This window comes from Gopherus flavomarginatus, chromosome 5 (assembly GCF_025201925.1).
Source record: "Gopherus flavomarginatus isolate rGopFla2 chromosome 5, rGopFla2.mat.asm, whole genome shotgun sequence".
Lineage (NCBI taxonomy): Eukaryota > Metazoa > Chordata > Testudines > Testudinidae > Gopherus > Gopherus flavomarginatus.
Window position 1 is genome coordinate 72,904,425 of NC_066621.1, and position 26,611 is coordinate 72,931,035.

Below are 26,611 nucleotides of genomic sequence, written 5' to 3' on the forward strand. Positions count from 1 at the left end.
TCCTGTTTGAGCAGGGGGCTGGACTAGGTGACTTCCTGAGGTCCCTTCCAACCCTGATATTCTATGATTCTATTAAATAAATCCACAAACAGACAATGCAAAAAGCCTTCCAGAGTTCATTTGTGGTTAGTGTTGTCCATCATGGAATAAGCATGTTTATTTTCCATAGAGGAGCAGCTACAAAGAAAGACCTTTTGAAATGTCAGACTGTGAAGGGCTGGAAGGATTGCTTGGGGAAAATTAAACACAGACCATACAGCACACACATCGGTGGCATTCTAGTTGCCTTGTGTGCACAATGGCAATACGAGTCTCTCTCTGTTGTGCCCTGCTTGGAATCACACTCACCCCAGTGATGTTAAAGCTTCCTCTGTAGCCCATTTGCATTTCTCAACAGGCTCTTTAATGAAAGCGGTTTACTGCAGAGCATATCCCACACAAAATCCAGTCAATACATTCAAGACCTTTTTCTTTTGTTTATTACATCTTCTTGTTTGGGAAGTCTGAGAAGTTGAAACTAGAGCTAGTTGGAGAAACTTCGACAAAGCCATATCATGCTGGATTAGGCAATTCCAGCTGTATCAAATGCTTTGTGAAACCAACTGATTTCACCAGAACTTCATTTTGGAAGAAAACTGAAAAAAAAATTGTCAGTCAAAATGTCCATTTTAACATCTTTGGAATGAAACATTTTGATTTTTCATTCTGAATCGACTTTTTATTTAGTATTTTGTTTTCTTTTGTATCATATATTACAAAATAATAGACAATCAAAAAGTCAAAATCAAAACAAAAAGTTTAGATCAACCCAAAACTATGTTTCCCCCCAGCATTTTCCTTCCTGGACAATGTCAACATTTTCGATTTTCATTCCATATTGGAACAAAGTCATATTTAGAACTATCAAAATTCTTTGAAAAATGGAATTTTTAATCACTGTACAGTTCTAGTTTAAACTAAAGAATGAGTAAATGTAAGAGACTGTTAGGTGATGTGTCTGTTAATGTATCTAGATGAAAATCTCAAGAAGAGTGGAGTAGTGAGTGTTTTAGTCATTAGCAAATATCCAGGATTAGGAGCTGAAAGTCACTGTTGTCTCCTTTTTCTTTTTTTTTTGAAAAGCACTAAAAGGATTCTATTTTCCCAGATATAATTAACCATTTCCAGAGTAGAAAATGTGCATCTGGGGTGTGCTCTCACTCTTGTTTTTTAATTAGGAGCTGAATTTTTAACGTCACTAAACCATTCTGTGTTAGACTTTGATCAGACTCAATTCTCTCAGACTGGATGCTACTTCAGACATCAATAATTCCAATTAAACCAACACAGAGATATGATTTAATCATTTCTCTAAGCAATTAAAAAGACACAACTGAAATAAGTGGAAAATCCTGCAAGAGAAGCCAAGGCACTTGTCAAGTTTTAATAATAAATAAATATTTTGCACTTATAGCACCTTTCATGCAAAGATCTCAAAGTACTTTATGAGCACTAAATAATAATAGTGCCTCACAACACCCTTTTGAGAACGGTAAGGGGAACAATGAAGGCTTGCTTACTTGATTATCCAAAGAATGTTCATATCCAACATGGAGTTATAGTTCCTGGTGTGTGTTAAATGAATAAGAAGTCCTCCATTCATCAAAAACTCATTTATCCAATGAGGTGTCCTTCTTTTCATTTGGGTAAACAAAATTTTACTATATGTAAGCAAGATTTTGTTCACCACAGAAATTCAGTCAGTTCTGAAGTTGAACACCGTTGCTAGTCAACGGCATTAAATAAAGTAAGATTAAAAGGAATTCAGATGAATACAAAATTTCTCATAATAGCTGCTTTTCTTCTTCCTTGAACTTTGGAGCAGAACAATCTGTCAAAACTTAGTTGCTTTGCCTATGACAGCCATGCTGCAAACACATCCTAAGTTTTGCAACCTTTCTGCAAAAGCTAACAACTGAAATTAGGTTGCAAGGCGCTTTCTCAAATAAAACTGAGGAGGAGGAGAAGGTAAGTGCCCTAACCATTGAGTCACAGAGTCGTTCTCACTCTCTCTTTAGCCCAATGACTATTTAAGCATTTCCTATACAGTGTAACAGCTTCAACACTAGAGACTGAGAGCACCCCCTCGCTTTCCAAATATCCTACAGCCACATGGCTAGGGCATTGACATTGCAGATGGGAGACCTGGGTTCAAGTTTCCTGCTTAGAACCAGGCAGAGTGGGGATTTGGACCAGCATCTCCCACATGTTGGGTAATTGCTTTAACCACTGGGCTTTTGGGCATAAGGGAGAGGGTGGCAGCAGCATTGCCGTTTACTGCAGGTTAAGCATGCTGTGAGTAGGCCAATAAAATTGGGCCCTGCAGACAAGAGAGGTGGGAGAATGCTTAGCTTAGTGTGTGAATTCAGCTCGGGCTTGGGGGCGAGTCAGGTGCTGAGCAGTTTGACAGTGCCAAGTTTGGTAGCTGTGGGCATTCCCATCTGCAGAAATTTACATGCTGAGGGTGTAATAGAATGCTAAAATGTATTATACAGTTCACCCACTAGGTGGTGGTGTGTGTCACATACCAGGACCTGGGCTGGTAATAGCTAGAATCACCAGTGTATTACAGAATATCATGTAAGACACACCCCTATCTTATCTCGCTATAAAGAAAGCTCTGTAGCCAGTTCATATCAGGTACAAGAGTCTGACCTGCTAGTAGCAGCCCTGCAATCTACCATGTAAAAGAGGTATATGACAGAAGAGACTTACCAGTGAAAACTTAGGTGCCTGGTGATTTTAGATGCTTACAGAGCTAGGTGGCAGCTGAGTGGTGGTTTTGTTAATGAGGGGAGCTGGCATAAATGTTGGATTTAGGTGCCTAAAGTAGAAGTTAGGAGCCTACGTCCCCCTTGCGAATCTAGCCTCCAGCAACTACCTCTGAAGGTTATGAAGATTAGATAATGGATATATGGCACAGTATCAATACTACAAATGCATTTGTGTATATATACACACAGCCTTTGATTTTCAGTTTTTTAATCTATGAGCTATGGCAAGCTGGACACCCACGTACTGAAGCATGCACAATAAATAGCCTTTGTTGAAAATGTTGCAATACGCACATACCACAGACATATACAATGTGTTTAGAAGGAAGACATAAAAAGCTGAAATGTCTACACAACTGTCTCATTAAACATCCCAAATGGCTCCTGGATTTTTATTTCTAATTACAATGAGTAATTTATTCTTATACAAAGTCTACATAATCCTTCTATGACAACTACATTTCCCACTATGTATCATAAAATCCTAACCAAGACTTACAGTTGTAACACGGCGCTAGACAATAACAAGATTGTGGCTCATGTCACAATAAAAAAGAATGAAAAGCATAAGTTAGAATAATGTTATATGTCTACACACCTTTAAAGTTCAACAATTATGTCTGCAAAAGGGAAATATCATTTTGTAACAAGACTGGAACTATTTCACCCGAAACAATGATTAACTGAGCTACAGTCAAATGTTGGAAAGGAAGAACAAGAGAGATGATGATCAGAGCAAGGAGAATGTTAAGCTTTTCCAAAAGTTGGAAGTATGACTTGAGCCAGCAAGTGTAAATGAGCAGGAAGTTTTATCATCAACATTGTGTGCTGAGCCAGCGCGGTATGCTTTTGTGAAGCCGATAGGGCTTGAAAACCATCAGAAAAGATGCTGCTCTCTCTGCATAATACGGACCCCTTGCAAAAGTCAGCCCTAAAAAAAGAACTCAGATGAACTCTCTATTCTGAAGGTACCTGATATAAAATATATTTTAAAGCTTGTACACTTTCATTCTCAAAGTATTTCTGGATCACAGACAAAAGCAAATTTGTATGTAAAGGCAGAGGACTTGAATCTGTTTAAAACAACTAAAAAAAATCATAGCCTTTTCAATGCAGGAGTGTTAAAAGTATTTTGCTGTCTGCAATGAGGCCTTCAGACTAATAGTGAAATAAATATGAGGACATGACTGGGAAGATCCATGGTTCTAGAGGTTGGGGTTGCCAGTCCTTCAGGGACTGATGCATCCCCACCACCACCCAACAATTTTGGCAATCCCTGATTGACAGGCTGTGAGCTTTGTGAGCCCAAGCACCACATGATGTGTCACCCACAGAGGGTCTGACTAGCATTGCTCCCAAAGTCCCTGATTGTCCAAGTGCATGACCTAATCCTGCAGGAAATGCCTGGAAGTTGTCTGTGCAACTAGGTGGAGCCCCAGTTAGCTGCTATGACAAACCTTTCTCCAGCTTTGCTCCACTCTGCTCCAGGCCAGCTCCCTTTCCTAACTCCTGGCCCTTGACGCTGGTTCTGGGCTCTGACTCTGGTTCTGGGTTCCTGACTGTGCCCCAGCCATGATAATGATAAAGTGGACAATTTTGATTTAGTTTGATACTTTCTTGTTAAAGTTCACAAATCCTACAAGCTCTGTTCTAACTTATTAAATATAGCAAGGAGAGGTCTTCATTACTTACAAGCTATATTATCCACCAAATACACATGCTTTACATTGAGTTTTTGTATCTTATATTTTTTTCAAAGTGGCAATTGTGTTTTGTTTTTATTAGAAATCATTTCTTATATTTCTAGGGACATTTCCTCAGTGGAACTACCCAGTTTACACTAACTGTGGATTTGACCCTGGCCTCAAAACTTTTCAGTTACCAAAATGTTTTCAATTCAAAGGTCATCTGCAGCTTGAACACCATAGCTCAGCAATGTAACCAAACATACATCTTAATTATAATCTGTTTCAATACCACTGATTTGTAGCTGCTGAGAAAAAGGCCACAGACTTTAAAATGTTGATTTCACTCATTTTAAAATGGTAATGTGTCCTAATATTTTAACCAGGAGCTCCCATAAAAATATCCTTCTTATTCTGTGATAGCAAAGATGACTGCTTTGGCTGGGCCATCTAAGTAGGTTGGAAGATGGACAAATACCCAAGGACATGCTATATGGGGAGTTATCAAAAGAAACAAGAACAATAGAATGTTCCAAGCTTCTCTATAAAGACACATGTAAGCGAGATACGAAGGAATCTGGAATTGATCCTGACCAATGGGAAATCTTGGCAAGTGATCATAAAAAGTGGCACCTCGATCAGGGTATCAAAGTCCATGACAGGAGCTGGCTCCTACAGCTTGAAGAGCAAAGAGCCCATAGGAAGCAAGCAGCTCCCAACCAAGATCCATACATTTGCAATAACTGCCTAAGATCATACAAATCTCAGACTGGACTAGTCAGTCACGAGACATTGCATAGCATCTCCATCATAGCCTGCAATTCCCACCGTCTCTTGTAGACAAAAGGATGCCAGCAACAGGAGGTGAAGGGGCATTTATGTGGAGACCGGAAGAGGATGAGAAACCAAGGAATCTTTTACATTCTTTTTTCCATTTAAACCAAATTGTCATCTTATAACCAAGGAGGGAAGCAGCCCTGCTAGGCAAACAAATTTGTCTTAAGTGCATTTGTAGCAAAACAGTTCTTTATTTCTAAAAATTACTGTGTGTAGATTGATGAGGTACCACAGAATTCATCTTGTATAAATACAAATAAAAGATTTGAGGCTAAAGTCACCAAGAATATTTTGAAAATACTGGCTATTTATTGCAATCTGATCCATTCCAATGGCAAAATATTTGCTGTTCACAACTACCCCAAGGATAAGTCAGCTCTGACAGGAAGGATTTAGCTGCATTCAGGGAGTGGGCTAAATGCCATCAGAGGCAGTCCAACCTTCCCTTCAGTTTGGTAGTAGAATTTTACAAGGGGCTTAAGGGAGCCCCTGAAAGACCCCTCCAGCATTTAATTAATTTAACCCATTGTGATGGTACACCCCATAAGTCTTTATGGAAATATGCTTATGAAAGTATATATGACATAATTGGAATATGTTTTATGATACGTATGCCATGTAACATATCTCTGTAAAAGTTATGTCTACTGAATCTATTTATCCTATTTGTATGCCTGTATCATTTTTTTTTGTATTTGAAGTTATGAATATTGGCTGTGTACTTGCTTGATTTCTAAGTAGTAAAGCATTTGGTCAGCTTCTTGAGAAAGTAAAGTGCAAATTAAGTGCCCAATTGAGAAACACTTAAAGGACTATGAATCTTGAAAGGCTCCAGTCCACATAAGAAGTCTACTTGAGGATGTTCAGGGTAGCATGTAAACAATGGCTGCTGCCTCTAAAAACTGAGTCATGCATGGACATGTGACTTGTCCATGTAACTCCAAAACTCCATCTTGGAGCTGGACTTTGAATAGGAGAGAGGAGGGAGTCTCCACCCACAAGAGAAAGTCTATTTAAACCCCGGGACAACCCTACATTTTGTCTTCAGCTGGCTAAAGAGAGAGGCCTGGTCCACACTACGCTGTTAAACCGATTTTAACAGCGTTAAATCGATTTAAGGCTGCACCCGTCCACACTACAATGCACTTTAAATCGATTTAAAGGGCTCTTTAAATCGATTCCTGTACTCCTCCTCAATGAGAGGAGTAACGCTAAAATCGATATTAACATATCGATTTAGGGTTAGTGTGGCTGCAAATTGAAGTTATTGGCCTCCGGGCGGTATCCCACAGTGCACCAGTGGCCACACTGGACAGGTGACTGAACTCTAATGCACTGGCCAGGTATACAGGAAAAGCCCCGCGAACTTTTGAATTGCATTTCCTGTTTGGCCAGCATGGAGCTCTCATCAGCACAGGTGACCACGCAGAGCTCATCAGCACAGGTAACAATGCAGTCTCCTGAGAACAGAAAAAGAGCACCAGCATGGACCGCATGAGAGGTACTGGATCTTATTGCTATATGGGGAGAGGATTCAGTGCTAACAGAACTGTGTTCCAAAAGACGAAATGAAAAAACTTTTGAAAAATTTTCCAATACCATGAGGGAGAGAGGCCACACCAGGGACTCAGTGCAGTGCAGAGTGAAAGTGAAGGAGCTCAGACAAGCCTACCAGAAAACCAAAGCAGCAAACGGAAGATCGGGTTAAGGCCAAAAACATGCCGCTTCTACGCTGAGCTGCATGCAATTTTAGGGGGCTGCGCCACCACTACCCCCTCCCTTGTCCGTGGATTCCGAGGTGGGGGTTATAATCTCAACCATGGATGAGGATTCAACGGAGGGGGAAGATGACGAAGAGGAAAAGCTTGCAGAGAGCACACAGAACTCCATTCTCCCCAACAGCCAGGAGCTTTTTGTGACCCAGACGGAATTACCCTACCAGTCCTCCCAAGCCACTAGCCCAGACAGTGAAGCCATGGAAGCGACCTCTGGTGAGTGTACCTTTGTAAATAAAAAACATAGTTTAAAAGCAAGCGTTTTTTAATGATTGATTTGCCATGAGGGCTTGGCATGCATTAGCAGGCATTAAAGTTACTGGAACAATTTGTTAACATGTCTGGGGATGGAGCGGAAATCCTCCAGGGACATCTCCATGAAGCGCTCCTGGAGGTACTCCAAAAGCCTTTGCAGAAGGTTTCTGGGCAAGTCAGCCTTGTTCCGTCCACCATGGTAGGACACTTTACCACGCCATGCATGTAGCAAGTAATCGGGTATCATTGCATGACAAAGCCTAGCTGCGTATGGTCCTGGTGATTGCAGGCATTCAAAAAACATCCGTTCTTTATCTCACTCTGTTATCCTCAGCAGAGTGATATCGTTCATGGTAACCTGGTTGAAATTCAGGAATTTAAGTAAGGGGACAGAGATGGCCATTCCTACTGGGCTGCTTGCCTGTTGCTTAAAAGAAATCCTTCCTTGCAGGTAGCCAAGCGGGGGGAGGGGAGGGAGGTTAATGGCGCTGAGCTTTTTAGCGGTTGGCCAGCAGGAATCTTCCCAGCTACCAGCCACGCGGTGGGGGGGTGGGAGGAGAAAGGGGGGGTGATTAGCAGTGATCTTCCATTATACCAGCCATGCGGTGGGGGGAGGGGTAAAGCAATTCTAGAGATTGGATTGGGTTAGGGTTAGGGTTTGGCGTCTGCTGCTCCTTGTTAAGAGGAAAGAAGCAGCACAGGAGAAGCTATATGCCTCTTTATATGCCTTACCATGACCGCATGCAGGCTGAATTGTGATGCCCGGACCTGCGTCTGTGTTGATCTGTTACACCAGAGCCGCAAGCACTCAATACTAAAAGAATCCAAATGCGACCTTGTAGTGAAATCACATGTGCTATATAAGGTGAATAGTGTTGTTCACTGTGAAAGAGTATAACCATTGTTCTGTGAAATGTATCTTTTATAATCCTTCTATCACTATTTTCCCCCACTCATGCAGCTGCACATTTTTCAAGCCTCCCTACTCCATCCCAAAGGCTAGCTCAGATAAGGCGGAGGAAGAAGAGGACACGAGATGAAATGTTCTCAGAAATCATGGAAGTAACCCGCAATGAAAGAGCTCATCTGAGGGAGTGGAAGGACGTGGTAGCAAAGTACAGGAAAGATGCCAGTGAACGTGAGGACAGGAGGGACCAAAGTGAGGATAGGAGAGACGCTCGAGATGAGAGGTGGCGGCAGGAAGTTCAGAGGTGTAGGCAGGAAGATCAGCGGTGGCGGGATGCAATGCTGGAGCTGCTCCGTGATCAAACTGATATCCTCCGACGTCTGGTGGATCTTCAGGAAGAGCAGCAGGGTCACAGAGTGCCGCTCCAGCCCATGTTTAACCACCCTCAGTACTCACCATGTTCCATATCTTCCACACCCAGACATGTAAGAACGCGTGGGGGAAGGCTTTCTGCACCCACCCACTCCACCCTCATGGACAGTCCAACCAAAAGGCTGTCATTACATTGAAATGTCCTTAATGGCCTTTTTCTTCCCTCCTATCCTCCTCCCAAACCACACCCGGGATACCTTGTTAATTCTCTGCCTCTTTTTATAATTACATGCTTTTTAAACGATAGTGACTTTATTTCCTTAAGCAAGCTGTAATCAAAGGGGGAGGGTGGGTTGCTTACAGGGAATGACTTTTAATAAAGAATATATGCTTTTTAAATGATAGTGACTTTATTTCCATAAGCAAGCTGTAATCGAAGGGGGAGGGTGGGTTGCTTACAGGAGGAGTCAATAAAGAGGGGGAGGTTCATGAAGGGGAAACAAACACAGCAGTCACACCGTACCCTGGCCCGTGATGAAACTCGTTTTCAAGGCTTCTCTGATGCGCACCGCTTCCTGGTGAGCTCTTCTAATCGCCCTAGTGTCCGGCTGCGCGTAATCAGCGGCCAGGTGATTTGCCTCAGCCTCCCACCCCGCCATAAAGGTCTCCCCCTTACTTTCACAGAGATTGTGGAGCACACAGCAAGCAGCAATAACAAAGGGGACATTGGTTTGGCTGAGGTCTGAGCGAGTGAGTAACGTTCGCCAGCGGGCTTTTAAACGGCCAAATGCACATTCTACTACCATTCTGCACTTGCTCAGCCTGTAGTTGAACAGCTCCTGACCACTGTCCAGGCTGCCTGTGTATGGCTTCATGAGCCATGGCATCAAGGGGTAGGCTGGGTCCCCCAGGATAACGACAGGCATTTCAACATCCCCAACTGTTATTTTCTGGTCCGGGAAGTAAGTCCCTTGCTGCAGCCATTTAAACAGAACAGTGCTTCTGAAGACGCGAGAATCATGAACCCTTCCTGGCCATCCCACGTGAATGTTGGTGAAACGTCCCTTGTGATCCACCAGTGCTTGCAGCACCATTGAAAAGTACCCCTTGCGGTTTATGTATTGGGTGCCCTGGTGCTCCGGTGCCAAGATAGGGATATGGGTTCCATCTATGGCCCCCCCACAGTTAGGGAATCCCATTGCAGCAAAGCCATCCACTATGACCTGCACGTTTCCCAGACTCACAACCTTTCGTACCAGCAGCTTGATGATTGCTTTGGCTACTTGCAACACAGCAGCCCCCACAGTAGATTTTCCCACTCCAAATTGATTCCCGACTGACCGGCAGCTGTCTGGCGTTGCAAGCTTCCAGAGGGCTATTGCCACTCGCTTCTCCACTGTGAGGGCTGCTCTTATCTTGGTATTATAGCGTTTCAGGGCAGGGGAAAGCAAGTCACAAAGTCCAAAGAAAGTGCTCTTACGCATGAGAAAGTTTCGCAGCCACTGCGAATCCTCCCACACCTGCAAAACTATGCAGTCCCACCAGTCTGTGCTTGTTTCCCAGCCCAAAATCGGCATTCAATGGGTAGAACCTCCCCCATTACCAGCAGGAGCTCCAAAGCGCAGGGGCCTGCGGTTAGGGAGAAATCAGTGTCCATGTCCTCATCACTCTCGTCGCCGCGCTGCCGTAGCTGCCTCCTCCTCTCCTGCGTTTGCAGTTCATGGTTTACCATAGACAGCACGAGAATGCGTGAGGTGTTTACAATGTCCAAGATTGCGCTATTGAGCTGAGCAGGGTCCATGCTTGCTGTGCTATGGCGTTTGCTCAGTTCACCCAGGAAAAAAGGCGCGAAATGGCTGTCTGCTACTTTCAGGAAGGGAGGGGTGAGGCTGTACCCAGAACCACCTGCGATAATGATTTTTGCCCCATCAGGCACTGGGGTATTAACCCAGAATTCCAAGGGTCAGGGAAGACTGCAGGAACTATAGGATAGCTACGGGATAGCTACCCACAGTGCAACACTCCGGAAATCGATGCTAGCCTCGGACCATGGACGCACACCGCCGAATTAGTGTGGACGCATAAAATCGACTTTATAATATCTGTTTTATAAAACCGGTTTAAGTTAATTCAAAATTATGCTGTAGTGTAGACGTACCCAGAGCCTCTCAACCCCCAAGCATACCTGAAAGAAACTGGAACAAAGGACAGTAACTATGGGGGCGGGGGGGGCGGGTGAGTGATTGCTGGACCCAGACTAGAAGGAGACTAATCTGTACAAGGAAGCTTACTGGAATTCCTCTGAGGGTAAGGTTTTTATCTGTATTCAGTCTTACTGTATTAGACATAGACTTGAGTGTTCTATTGTATTTTGCTTAGTAATTCGCTTTGCTCTGTCTGCTGTTACTTGCAACCTCTTATATCCTACTTTCTGTATTTAATAAAATCACTTTTGACTTATTAATTAACCCAGAGTATTTATTAATACCTGGGGGAGCAAACAGCCATGCATACCTCTCTATCAGTGCTATAGAGAGTGAACAATTTATGAGTTTACCCTATATAAGTTTTATACAGGGTAAAATGGATTTATTTGGGGTTTGGACCCCATTGGGAGTTGGGCATCTGAGTGTTAAATACATGAACACTTCTTAAGCTGCTTTCAGCTTAAGCCTACAGCTGTTAGGGGACGTGGTTCAGACCCGGGTCTGGGTTTGCAGCAGGCTAGTGGGTCTGGCTCAAACCAGGCAGGGCACTGAAGTCCCAAGCTGCCAGGGCAGGAAAGCAGGGGCAGAAGTAGTCTTGGCACATCATTTGGCAGCCCAAAGGGGGCTTCTGTGATCCAACCCATCACACCCATGATTTCTGTTCTGGAAAAAGTTACTTTGATTTCAATATCTTGTATCCTTGACCTTACATTGAAGCATTTTTACTATAGCTCACTATTGCCAACCATCCACTTCACATTCACCTTCTAGGAAAAAGTGAACATGCAGCTGGAGGTTTACACATTTCACAGAAGTGCTGCTGGCATAGCCGGCAGTAGATAGCAGGCATGTCTATTTTCAGTTTTTGCAAGCAAACAAAAAGGGCCATATTACTGCTGATGTAAACTTGCACATCTCCATTGGCTTTTACACCAGCAGAGAAGCTGACTCTGAGTTTTAAAAATGTCTTTCTGGGCTCTGAGTTTCCACCAGCGTGCTCATGATCTATTCCACATTCTGTATGGCTAAAAAGTAATCTTTGTGAGGCCTAATTCTATCCTTAGTGTTCCCATGCCAACCTGAACTATGACCCACAAGACATACAAACTCTTTCAATACATGCATCACTAGTATATGCATATATTCTACTATTTAAAGTAATCACTTAGTGATGTCTACGTTGAAAAGGTCTGTAAATGTATTTGGTGGGTCAGAGTCAAGGTTGTAAAGAGAATGCATATAGTGAAACTGTACATGTGCATGTTGCCAATATATCAGTGTATAAACTGTGAGGATAATACAATATTTATGTAAGTTACTGTATCTGGTCATTTGTACAATTTTTAATACTTATTTTTAAAAATAGCATTTATATAATGCATCAGGTTATTTATTGCAGTACTCTCATTTCACTTAATGTTTTTGTCTAGTCTATATGCCGATGAGTTGAATGCAGCTTATCCTGCTGAGAGATAGAGGGGGTGATCCAAGTGGCTGACTGTACTGGAGCGGGGGGGGAGTACTCAGCAACCTTCTCTTGCTAGAGACTGGCTTCACTGTGGGCTATGAAATTCTTCCTCCTTTTGTTTGCGATGGTTGATTGTGCAGCTGGTTGTCTCCTTCTGATTGATTTCTTCCAGGCAGCTGCCTACTCCCTGACCACTGCTGGTGTTTTAAAGGCTGTTTCATGCTTCCTTTGCTTTTCCCTTTGCTTGTTACATTGTGGATGCCAGACTCTTGTGAGACACTCATATAAGCCCTTTTGAGCCATCATGTTGTGAGCTGTCCGCTGATGGACTTCCACAGTGCTGGCAGCAATAATAATCTTAATAGCTTGCATCAGCTACAGGGAAGGACTCTGCAGTACTGATGTGAGGCCATTTGCTCAGCAAGTTGAAGATGAATGAGGAGAGATCTTCTTCAGGGAGGCATTGTTTGGCTGGCTTATACATAAGAAAGCTACTGGGGCTGTTTTGGTCTCTTTAATGTACCAACGGGAGATCTTGGCTCAAGGAAGCAGTAGGAAAGATATGAACAATAGTGCCTCTAACAATGCTTTAAGGGAGAAATACACTACAATAAGCCTTTCCCTGGTTTTTATGGCTCATTTATCCATGTTTAAAAAAAAACAGGAACGTATAAACAAAACAACAACAAATTCAGGTAGAAGTAAAAATAAAAATGAAGAGACCAGCTACAGGAGAGGAGGACCTGGATTTAAAGGATTTCAGGGATGATGTCTGATGTGTTTTTAGTACATTTTATTGTATTTTTCTGGTTGCTCTGGAAATTCCAGAAGAATATATGCAAAGTTATCTCAAAGCAAAGGTAAAAGTATGTTCTCTTGGCAAATGTTAGAATAAACTGACTCACTCTTTTTTTTAATACTACAATTATCACTGACTCATTATTCAAATCCCTCATTTAAAAACACTGCTACCACAAAGCTTTTTAGTAATAAACAATCACAGAAATTAATCCCGGATTTTTAAATCAAATATTCTCTTTCTGAGCTTGGACCATCATTTAGCCAATTAGCATAATACATTTCTGTATTGTATTTACCTCATTTGAGTCTTAATTCTGATTTCACTTATACTACAGTAAATCAGGAGTGACTCAATTTAAGTCAAATGAGTTATACTATAACTTTAATGTGAGATAAGAATCAAGCCTCCTGAATAGAAGTGAATCTTTATTTTCAGGTTAAATACAACTCCTATCTAATATACGAGGTGCTTTTTACCAATAACATTTTCAGTTTGATTCATCCCAAAGAATCTCAAAGCAATTTACAAATGATGCTCAGTATATTAAGGAATCACTTTGGCAAACAATGGAATACAGCTCACTCTGGAGTGGAACGCAGGACTTATTTCACGGCACACAGCTGTGTTAAACAACAATTTAGGATGGAAAGTGAAGAAGAATATCCCATTAAATGAAATGGCAGGCAAACCTCATGGAGACAGAATGTCATTGCCCAAAGTGCAATTTGGCCAGGATACTGTCCTGAAGGCAACAATTCACCCTTGCAAAAGAAAGGGCCTGGGTTAAACTATGGGCACAAAGATTCAGGGCCACAATTAACCAAAGCACCTGTAAAAGTACAATGTGTTAATGAAATACTGGTCAGTTCAGTACTATGGCTTAAATACTGAGCAGTGCCTGAGCTGCAGTTACACTCAGGAAATCATCCACCAGTTAGACAGCACAAAGCAGCTACTGCATCACCTGCCCTTTCCTTTCAGGCATCTCAACAAGGCCCAACCCTACTGATTTTACAAGGCATGACAATGACACAACTGAAGCATAATACTGCCCCTCGCTCAGCTGTGTAAGGCACCAATTCTCCACTTTGCAAATAGAGCCAGATTCTGATCTCAGCAATGCTGCTGTAAATCCAGAACAAATCCATTAAATTAACAGAGGTAGTCCAGACTAAGAGCAGAATTTGGTCCTAAGTGTGTATGACAGATGAAGTGACTTTGCCCATATTGAAAAGCCATCATACAATTTAGCATATTTAGTATTCTCAGCCTGCGTCCTGGAATAGCAATAGTACTCAGGCTAGGAGCTAAGTGCCTCGTGCAATGAAATCAGTCTCACCAGATCCAACTCAAGATGCATAAGTAAAGCTGTGCAGAGACGCTTGCCCAGAGTCTGTTTACGGTATGGATAATATGCTGCAGCCCTGGGCACAATTCTCAAATGCTATCAGTTACCGCTATATGCTACTGTCTTTCTAAGAGTTTCATGTACAGGTGTATCTCAGCATCTTTTAAAATAGTGCATCTTCTGGAACCATTCCAGCATTTGTACTGATAAGCTTATCAGAAAATTTTAGGGGCTCATTTGTGCCATTTATGCACAGTCCTGCATTTGGGGCAGTGGAGATCTAAACATCCCAATGGAGTGGTGCTTAGAATCCTCTAGCACACAGGAGGAGTGGGCCTATTCCTGCACCCTAGAAGGGGAGCAGCATATTACTCCCAGGGTGCACTGGTTCTGCTCCCTCCACATTTCTTTTGGGGCACCGGGTCAACAGAAGCATAGTGAGGAAGCAGTCCTTTGTGCTTATCTAAGGGCAGGAATGCAATTATGGCATACCCTCAGGTTGGTCACACAAGGGGAAGTGAGCAGGCTGCTTGCACCCTGCCCACCTGTATAAAAGCCAGCCACATTCTAGCTCTAGAAAGGTCAGTTACTGCATATGCTCAGTGGACAGTATCCAAAGTGTGACAACTTTGCAATCTCATTCTTTTCTTGTGCAAAAAGGCACTTGCAGACACCACATCAACACTCACGGTAATTCAACTGTAAAAATAAATCCATTTCAGTAATCATTTTCATAATTTTTCTTCTTTATAGTTCCAACACAAGGATTATAACTGAAGCAGAATATAACACATAATTGGCTTACTGCTACAACAGAGAGCATACCCATGTCATCCAGAACAATGGATCATGCCTTTGTCTATTGCTTCAAATTAAAAGAGTGTTTGTCATCTAAAAAAAAGGCAACAATTTCCAAGCACAATTAAACAACTGAACTGTTCAGATGCACATTCATTGTCCTGTGTATTATCTTTTACATCCCTGTTCTTATTCTGTGATTTCATTAAGGCTCTGAAAACTTATGCACTTTCTATTTAATTTTACAAGTCCACTTCACTTCCATGAACCACGCACAGCAAAACAAAGCAAAACAAAGCATTTGGAAATGATGCCAGGGTATTATATCTGTGTCTTTTGCTCCACTAAAGTAAATGCCAGGCCAAACATTTCTAGCATAAACTTCTGCTTTTATTGATTTATAATTTGCCTACAAATTGTACGGATAGATGTGGTATTACTTATTGATATCCATCAGCAGAAGAAAGAGACTTGCACATAATATAGGAAACATTTGTCGATTTTAATAAATGACTGCCAATCAATAAAAGTGAAGTGCTTATTCTGTGATCCTGAATCTAATCTCAGACTGGTGTAAATCATAAATAACTCTATTAAAGTTAAGGAAATTATACTTATGAAAAAACAAACTAAATGAAAGGAGATTAAGTCTTTAAGATTATATGGTGAAAATCATAAACCTTTAATTGTCAATACTTAGGGTTTGTCTACAGTGGGATTAATCCACAGCTTTTCAATATAATCTCCTTTGAAAACATGTGTGTACACATGACACCCTGACTCTGCATTTATCACCACTCTGGAGTTTTCTTTCAAAGTGAACTAACTTTGCTATGAAGCATATTAGTTCAGCCTATTGTTCATGTGCACACAATACAGCCAGAAACTAGTCTAGCAGTCTTCCAATGGCTATCCCATAATGCTTTGTGGCAGATCATTATTAACTTGTTTTTTACCTGTGTGCCTTCAAGGATCAAGTAGCTTGGATGCCCTCTCTCCTATTTAAAAGCTGGTACATAGCCAGATTTTGTCCACTCACTCCTGCTTTCCAGTTTATCATAATAGCTTTGATAATACTTCAGAAGCCCTACAACATGCCTTGAGCAGCTTCTTGGAGATAGGCTGAGACCCTGGATCTCAACATCATCTGGGGAGAAGCATCAGTGCAGGAAGCTCTCATGGCCAGCCACTGGAATAAAGACCCTTTTGCTGACATTGCTAGAGATGTGTCCAGGAGGGGCCACAATTGCGATGCCAAACAATGCCAGGTAAAGAGCAAACAGGTCAGGAGCATCTACTTTAAAATGAAGGACAACAGGAAAAAAATCCAGCAGGAGACATGTTACTTGCCCATTTTTTGAGAAGCCTGACAGGGACTTTACCTAACTACATTACCACCAAACCCAGGCATCTTATGGAGCCTGCTGGCTGCCTTTTCCACTCCTCTACTCTGAGGATAACCAGTAAGACTCACTGTGGGAGAAGCATGAGGCAGCCAGTGACAAGGTCTCCCTAGAAAGCCAGGATCTGTTAGGGACCTTGATGCTGACCAGGTAGAAGGTGAGCCCAATTCCTTCCCTGCAGCAACCAATCCCAATTTCCAGGAAGCATGCCAGACCAGGGCTGAGAGAACCTCAGCATGTACATTTTAAAATTATTTTTTATACATAATTTACTATTTGATTATTAATATTATTATTGTCATTAAGGCACACTGTTCAAGGTAATCCACAAGCACAGCAATTGTAGGTGGATGAGAAGCCCTTTGAGTCCAAGGTCCCCACCTCCCTCCCTCTCTCAATTGGCTCTTGCTATCAGTCCACCACTGTTCACCTTTCCAAAATGGTGGCTACTCTGGCTGCCTATAGTGGATCACTATCCATCTTATCCACAGATTCACCCCGCTAACCCCTCCTACATCATATAAGCACTTCCAGGGCATGGCAAAACTACATATCCAGACCAGGAACATAACTTCCAGCTTCCCTCTCTCCTGCAGCCTCCAAGGCACAAGGGCAAAGCCACACAACATATACTGCACTGGCAAAAATCCCAATGTACACACCGCTGAGCATCTCTGAGGTTCTCCCAAGTCTGGGAAGAATCTCAGGGATGTAATGCCAAAAATGCATGTAAAAAATGCTATCTCAGCCTCCCGAGAATATGAACCATAGCCGCTTGTCCTTTAAAAAAAAAATTACCCCCACAGTTATGCACCTACACTGCCCAAACGCTGAAGGACAGGGATTTTATCAACAGCTGAGCATCTGGCAAACCCAAGTGAGGGAAACAGAAAACTTATGGTGCAATGTTTGCAGTTCTCATTACCAGGGCCAGCTCCAGAAAACTTATGGTGCAATGTTTGCAGTTCTCATTACCAGGGCTGGCTCCAGCTTTTCTGCTGCCCCAAGTGGGGGGGAGCAGGGGGGAAAAGAGCAGTGGCACTTCTGCGGCAGCTCAATCATGCCACTTCTTCTGCAGCAGTTTGACAGTGGGTCCTCCCTCTCTTCCTCTTTGGTGGCAATTTGGCGCCAGCTCAAAGAAGAGAGGGAATGAGGGATCCGCCACCGAATTCCCACCGAGGACCCAGACATGCCGCCCCCATATTAGAACGAGAGCCGCTCCTTTGAATTGGCCACCCCAAGCACCTGCTTCCTACGCTGGTGTCTGGAGCCTGCCCTACTCATTACAGAGTCCCAAAGAAACCCAAAAATGCAGAGAGGTGGAGGTATAGCTGAAGACTGAGAGGGAAACTGATAATGAGCTTTTCAGGGAGCTCGTTGCAGTGGCTAAAGAGATCGTGGCAGTTGTCAGGGAAAGCACTGCTGTGGCTGGAGGCAGAGGCAACTCCTGGAGACAATACAAAGCCAAAATGCCCTGTTGCAGCACATGTTGTTATCAGGGCAGCAGGCAGTGCAGTACTATAAACCAACACCCAGCCGTGTTATGCAGCCCCCCGGATAATACAGCTACTGGCAACAACAGTAACTCCTTCCTCACGGTCCTTCCAGGCACTATTCCCTTGCCACATCCCAGCTCACGGCACTGAACATGTGGCACTTGGGACGCCTGTTCTTTTGAGCCCTCTATTGCGCCTGGTAACTTTGAGCCCCAGCACTCCACACCAGAAGCCCCGGGAACCAGAAGAGGCAGAGCCAAGACGTATATTTGCTTCTGGCTTTAAATCCCACTGCCCCCTGCATTTTGCCCAGCATGGCACTGTTGCACTTGGTGGTTCTATTTCACTGCTGGTTTAATGAAAGGTTTCCCTGGAGCTAGATAATAGAGTGGTTTATAATGTGCCATTTCATAATTAAAAGCTGCTTTTTCATTTTCTTTTCAGTTGAAGGGTCATTTCCGTTTGTTACAAAATAGATTGTTTAATAACAAAAAGCCTTTAAAATTTCATTCATAAAGGAGTCAACAGTTCATTTTTACACAGAAAATAATAAAGTTAACATAATTCATAAGGTTTTACAAACAGATGTAGGCAAAGACATAAGGTACAATAGAGATTGCCACAACGTTGCACTTCCACCACCCAGGAACACTGAACTGCACAAACAACTTCTACCCGCACCTCCATATGTTAACAGCAGGATGTATAGCTGCACGATTTTAGACTTGACACTCAAAATATGAACAACAGGCATTCCTAGTAATATTGTCCCAGCTGATCACTTTTGTTTTGAATGCCCTGCTGGCTTCTCAAACTAATAAGCAAGTCTCTACACTCCAACTGCCCACCCATCGCTAAGACTTTTTCCTTTACACTCATAGACTAAGGCCAAAAGGAACCATCATGATCATCTAGTCTGAACTACACATTGCAGACCACAGAACCTCACCCCACCTACTCCTATAACAGGCCCATAACCTCTGGCTGAGTTACTGAAGTCCTCAAATCTCAAAAGTTCTCAAAAGACTCCAAGTTACAGAGGATCAACCATTTAATCTGGTTCAAGTCAGCAAGTGACCCATGCTCCACACTGCACAAGAAGGAAAACCCGTCCCCTCCATTGATTCTCTGCCAGTCTGACCTGGGGAAAATTCCTCTCTGACCCCTGAACACACAGATGAGATCCACCAGCCAGACATTTAGGAAAGTATTCTTAGTTGTAACTTAGAGCCCTCCCAGTCTAGTGTCCCACCTCTTGCCATTGGAGATATTTGCTAATAGCAGTTGCAGATGGGCCATATGCCATTGTAGGCAAATATCCTAGGCTATCTCACAACTTTCACATAAAATACAAAATGCTGCTATAATCTTTGGCATGTTTTATTTCTGTTGCTTCCAAACTCATCCACAAATGTCCAAGTAAACACCCCACTGTCATTCTGCAACTACTAAGCTGGAATTCATTCAGCTTTGAGTGTTGAAATATGGCCCAAGCGGTGCCTGTGCATTTGAGGTTGCCAGCACAACTGTGTGGAGCATTGTTGGATCTATGTTGGCTGACAGCAATTCGAAAATGGCCTTAGTCCACCCACAAAGGAAGTAACAGGATTGTCATAAACAGATGAAGCCAAAGAAATCATGGGATTTGTTAATAAATTTGATCTAACCTGGCTTTCAGTATGCATCCCACAATGCACAGAGAGAAAAGTCGCAAAATGCAGAACGCTGCTCAGCAGTGAAGCAAAGGAGTATGGTATATCCTCTGCGAACATTACTCTCTCAGTTCGCAGCAAACGCTGCCATGTGTACATAAAGATGCACAGAGGGCATACCATCTTGTATGCATGCTATTCATGCAGCTTGCATAATGCGAGTTACCTGACATGCAGTAAAAAATCTGTGGATTAATGCCACCCTCCTTCCACCCAGATAAACAAGCTCTGAAAGGCAAGAACTGCGGGTCTCATCTTCTGTTCTTTCTGCATCTCTGGGAATTTTGAGTTGCCTCAGCATGATAAATTAAGTCTCACAGACATATGTTGTAGGCATATATTATATTTATTTCACAGGTAGGTAAACTGAGGCATGGAGTAGTTGAGTGAGTTGCCCATAGTCACATAAATCAGTGAACTGGTCAAGAATAAAACCCAGACTCTGACTCTAGTGCCATGCACTAACCACCATTAACCTGTTAAACATCATAAGTGTGATTGATAGAGAGGCTATTACATGTAAAGCTGATTGGGAATTCTTTGACAGTTCCACTAGGACTCCATCTGACGAGGATTCTTTGCTGCTTTTACAGATCCAGACTAACACGGCTACCCCCTCTGATATTTGACAAAATGTTTTGGGTTTTTTTTTTTGGTCAGAAATGATGCTTTGTCAAAACTGAAACTTTTTGCAGAAATATACCAGTTTGACTAAACAGATTTCTCAGGTCCAAGATTGAACTTCTAGTCAAAATCAGAGAGAGAGAGGGGGACTGATCTCTACTCCAGATTAGGCAAAAGGGACTCATCTGGGATGTAGGAGACCCCAAGTTCAAACACTTGTTCCAATGTATGCTTAATTATTTATACAAAGTGGAACAGCTTCATCAGGCGAGACTGAGAGAGACCCGCCCACCCTTCTCCCCAGCCCAGACTCCCATATAATCTGGTGGCTAGGGCACTCACCTGGCAGAGTGGAGAATGGTAGAGCAGGGATTTGAACCTGGGTGAGCCCTAGGCACTAGGTTATTAGTTATTCTTGTCTACTGCTGGGTTTCTTTGTGAAATATTTCCAAGGTCTGTTTTGTCCCAAAGGAACAGGGAAAGTTTTTGAATTATTGAAAAGTTTGCAGATGAGAAAATTGGATCCCACCCCACTCTAAATACATGGTAATTAGTACAAAGATCCAAACTCAGAATAGAATGGCGTAAACACAAATCCCAGCACCTGCGAAACTGGTGAGATAGCATTAGTTGGAGAGCAGGCAAAACAGTTTTCATTCCTGCCTCCAATTTTCTGGGAAAGGGCGCTTTTGTGTGGAAAAAGCAGGCAGAAACTGGTAGTTTCAGACATCTTTAACCTTCAGAAGTTATGAGGGTGGGATGAGGTAGAGAGGAGAAAAAGGGAAAAGAAAAGAGGAGGAAAGTGAGAGTAAATATAGAACTCACTGAAAATGCACCTGAACTAGGATGATAATGGACCAATTTGTGCATGAGTATCCTACCACATACAGAAATCCTAAAGGAGGTTGTTTTATAGCCTGAAATGGATCTAATTCAGAAGCATTTTTATAAGCATGCCACAGAGCTGACTGCAAATTTGCCTGATTTTTGCTTTACATCACTGTAAAGTGTCATGTTCCATAGACCCATTCAAATTTGTAGCACCAAAGAACAAGTATTTCTTGTTTTATGTGGAGAAAAATATATTTACTATTTAGATATACTATTTTGGTTCATTTAAAACAATACATTTACACGGTCTCAAAATATCTAGGCACATATCTCAATATAGAATTAACAGTATTAAGTAACATTTTATATTGAGCATATATTATTATATCATTAACATTCCTTATTTTCCCACAAAAAATATTTAAACAGAACCTTAGGGTTTTTTGTTTTTGTTTTCTGAGGCAGCAGAAACAAACTGAATATTTTCCTGGGGTAGGGAGCAATAAGAAAAAGTGTCTCAGGAGAATAGAAAGAAAGGAAACTAACGGAGAGGGGCATGTAATTCAATTATTATCCTGGGGATACAGCCTTTTTGACTATGCTATAAGTATATGATTCCTGTACTGGTATCAGAGCATCCAAATTGTTTCAATATTTCTATTACACTCTTTTCCTGTGCAAGGTATAGTATTACTTTACTTTTTTATTTATTTATTTGGTGCAGTTGTCTGGCATTGTTCTCACAAAATTTGTTAAGTCTTCCAGTATTGAAGTCTATTAATAGCTTTTTGTTTCCCCGGTGCTCTACAGCAGGAATCATTGCCTGGGTGCACAAATTTAAGATTGTGGGTTTTTTCCTATAAAGAGCAAGACTAGAAGTAGCTTCCTTGGTCGCAATTTGAATCTATTGAAAAGGCTAACTCCCAGTACACATCTTTAAGTCCTGTTCAATTTTTATCACTAGTATTTTTTTCAGGGGTGGGTTTCCAATTTTTTTTTAAACTATCCCACAGCCCCACATCACGTGTATGTAAGTGGCATTGGCTGTTTTGCATTTCATACTGAGATGTGGGGCAATATCATGTATTTTATTATTTAGAGATGGGTAAACATATATTCCATAAATTAAATGGTACTGAATTTACCATATTTGGTATTAGAGACAATATTCCTCATATGCATTATCTCTTTCTTTCTTTTGCTGTTGTTTCATAGTTAGAGCCTGCACTCTATAACTAATAGCTTTCTGCAGTTTGTCCTTTAAACAAAGGATCACAAGATTATATGTTCTAGCTCAGGGGTTGGCAACCTTTCAGAAATGGTGTGCCGAGTCTTCATTTATTCACTCTAATTTAAGGATTCACATGCCAGTAATACATTTTAACGTTTTTAGAAGATCTCTTTCTATAAGTCTATAAATATATAACTAAACTATTGCTATATGTAAAGTAAATAAGGTTTTTAAAATGTTTAAGAAGTTTCATTTAACTTAATGAGTTTCATTCAAATTAAAATGCAGAGTCCCCCGGATCGGTAGCCAGGACCTGGGCAGTGTGAGTGCCACTGAAAATCAGCTCATGTGCTGCCTTTGGCACGCATGCCATAGGTTGCCTACCCCCTGTTCTAAACATAATCCTGATTGCTGAAATTTCAAGCCCATGTATGACATCTTCTAATAAAGATAGTTTTGCTGGTTCCTTTCTTCTCTGAAGGTATTTTTAAACTCATATTGTACATTCTTGTCTTTTTAAGTATATCAGCTACACCTGTTTGGTTGTTCAGTCATAAAGAGTTCCTTCTACTTCATTCATAGTGATAGCTGACCCAATGTCTAAAAGCTACTGTATTCAGCCAAGATTTGAAAGCACAATATTTTTAAAAAATATTACTGAGATGTGCTTTTTTCCATTTGGCCAAGTGTCTCATATATGCACAATAGTAAGTGCACTTTTAGATATTTGCCAGTAAATACATCTCAGAAATATTCAACTAGTATTTTGTTAATTCCTTTGGTTTTGGACTATTCCATTTTTGTCCTTAATTTATGGTCTGGCTGTTCTGGGTCTTCTGCCAAATAAGAGAGCTGCCTGGGTCTTTCAGTTAACAGTGCTTCTAGTGTTCTGTTTGCATTCTTAATCTCTTGCAACAACTTTGCATTATTAGTCACATAATATTGCTTCAGCAAAATGTGAATTTGTTCCTCTAAGGGTTTATCTACACAAACAATTGGTTCATGGCAAGCTGGGTTGTGAATCTACCCCACACTAGCCTGCCTCAGACTAATTGTCTGGGGGACCCTGCTGATGCACATTAACAGTTCGCTAATGTGCTTTGATTAGTCCCATTTCGAAAAGGCCTTATCAAAGTTCACTGATGAAATATTAATGCATGTCAGCAGGTCATGTCAACGTGGAGAGTTAGGCCCCAGCAGGCTAGTGCTGGAGAGATTCACATCCCAGCTTGCCTCCAATTAAATGTTCATGTAGGCAAGCCTAAGTCTACTGTTTTTGTGTATGTCTTTTTTTTCCTATAATTGTATTCGATAATCTGTCTTATTATTATGGCTTTTGAGGCCTCACATCTAGTTCCAAGGGATATATCCATGAGGCTGTTAACATTAATATAATTGTCAATGTAGTATTCAATTTTATTCACAAAGTCTGTCTTTTAACAGTATCCAACTTCTTTTTTTTCTTTCCTGAATTAGACTTTATTTTCATGAAACCAGGTGCATTGTCAAGGATATGCATTAATCCAATTAGAACAATAAACATTTCACATAAAAGACCTTTTGATATCAAACTTTGGCATTTCCTGAGGGGAAAAAAAGGAAGTCCCTTGCACTGGGGTATAGGAGGCTCCAAATACCTATCATATCTTATTTATATATGCTCATTCCAGGTTTATTGGATGGAGCTCCTTATCTAAGTTGTAGCCTGTCCCACATTGCGTTAAGACAACAGCTAAAATGACCTGCCACTATCACCCATGAATTTTGGAATGGGGTATAATCATTCCAAAAATAACATTTAAAATGAAATAGTCTCCTCATATTGGGCACAGATGTTGGACATATTGTAACAGGTTTAACCTCTACATATCCTCACACACCTGTACCAAAACCCATCTGCTCTGCTCTCTCAATCGGTTTTGGTACTTCTACATTATCATGATACTTGTTTACATATTAGTATACCACTTCTCTCTAATGGGAATGGAAAATTTATATATACATGTTTACATATTAGTATACCACTTCTCTCTAATGGGAATGGAAAATTTATATATACATGGGGTACCCTTTACCTTTTAAATTTGATTAGTTTTGTTTTGAAATATGTTTCTTGAAACAGCGCCACTGAAACTTTGTTTTGAAAGGAAAAGGGTGTGTGGTTGTTTTTTTTTTTTTTTTTGGTTTTATTGGGTGGGTTACCCCTATCATTCCAGGACCACCAGATTGTTGCTGATTATTTTTTACCCATTTTCCCAACAATTCAATATTGGCATTGCCATGTAGTACTTCCCCCCTTCCCTTCTACCTCCCCTCCTCAAATATCTACAGTACTTTTTATCAGCTTCTCTGCATTTACATTCAACGTAGAGTGTGTGTGTGTGTTCATTCTCCTTTGCTTGGTTCCAGGACTAAGTTCAGGAATTTTTGTGCTTCTACTGGTATATAAAAGGTGTGACTTTTAACTGCTTGATGTATTTCAGGATTGCTGGGAAAAATCAATGCAAATCAAAGCTTTTTCCTAGGGAGCTGTTTTTGGACATCCAGGGCCGCCCAGAGGATTCTGGGGGCCTGGAGTACTCGGCGGTGGGGGGCCCCTGCTTCGGCGGTAATTCGGCGGCAGGAGGCCCTTCCATTCCGGGACCCACCACCGAAGTGACCCAAGGACCCGCGGCGGGGGCTCCCCGCCACCGAATTACCGCTGAAGACCTGGCTGCACTTCGGCGGTGGGTCCCGCTTCGGCGGTAAGGACCCCCTCCCCCAATGAAGACCGGGAGCGGAAGAAGCTCCGGGGGCCTGGGCCCCGTGAGAGTTTTCATGGGCCCCTGGAGTGAGTGAAGGACCCCGCTCCAGGGGCTCCAAAAAACTCTTGTGGGGGCCCTATGGGGCCTGGGGCAAATTGCCCCACTTGCCCTCCCATCTGGGCGGCCCTGTGGCCATCTGAAAATTCATCCCTTTTCCTCTGTAAAGCTAAAGAGCAGTCTTGATAGAAGGAGACTCAGTTGCCCTCCACTCTATTTCTTTCAACTTCCTGGCTATGCAGAGTGTTGAAACCTGGTCTCTGAAAGTTGCATAGCCATATTATGACAGGATGTGGTCTAATTAAACTTTTGTTGTTTACTGGTCCACCAATCTGGTGTGCTCTACCAATCTTAATTTTATCTGATTTCACCAACATGTCAGAGTCCATATTTCAAAGTATTTTATGGGGCATTTGCATTTGGCTCCCTCCAGCAGGCCAAGAATCCTAATATTTTTTCTCTGGCCCATATTTTCCAAATCTGCCAGTTTTTCAACCATTGTTTTGAGACTCCTGGACCGCAAATCTCTTCTCTCAACTGTGCCTGTCCTCTATGGTGATAATTCTTGAGCTCACATCTGTAATGACTACTGGTAGTTCATTTATTTGGCTATTCATTGTGTCCATTTTTATCATTTAATTTTTCTTAAAACTTGCTCAAGCGGGTTTCCAGAACCACACTAAAGTTGGCAGTAATCTGTGCCACTATTTTATTAGACATTTCTATGGCAGCTGAAACTTCTTCTACCTTCAACTCATTAGCTTGTATGCTATCCTCTTCTTTTGCTCTGCTTCCCTTTTGTGTTTTCCCATACAGAGTTGCCAATAATTACCCGCATTTCTGAGGAAGAAGTATTGACTGTGAGGCCACCTGCTGTATGTACCCATGCAGTCCTGGCAGGTTTGTACTCAGGGTGGCTAGCTTATGCTCTCACTCACTGCTGCCCATATCACTGCTTGCTGTTGCTTTTCTACTGTAGCTACACTACCATATTTAGCATGCTAGCTCAATTAAGGAGAGCTTGTCTCCTGTTACATCAGTTCTACCTCCTCACTCCACTAATCATTCGTGTGACTCCACACATCTCTCTTAGTCCTTAGTGTGAGACCAATACTGCATTCCTGGCCACCCCTGGAGCTGGGATTCCACATGGATTCTGGGACTTAACACCCCACACTGTTGGCCCCTTCTGCAGCCAATTAAACCTTCCCCACAGAAGTCAGATTGTTTCAGAAACCAAGTTCAG

The 26,611-nt window shown here is 42.0% G+C and overlaps 1 protein-coding gene across 7 annotated transcripts in view; it reads right to left on the reverse strand.

The window, feature by feature from the left end:
• The window catches only part of NELL1 (neural EGFL like 1), a 452,170-nt gene that overhangs the window by 44,360 nt on the left and 381,199 nt on the right, over nucleotides 1-26,611 (reverse strand). The gene's annotated exons all lie outside the window — the stretch shown is intronic.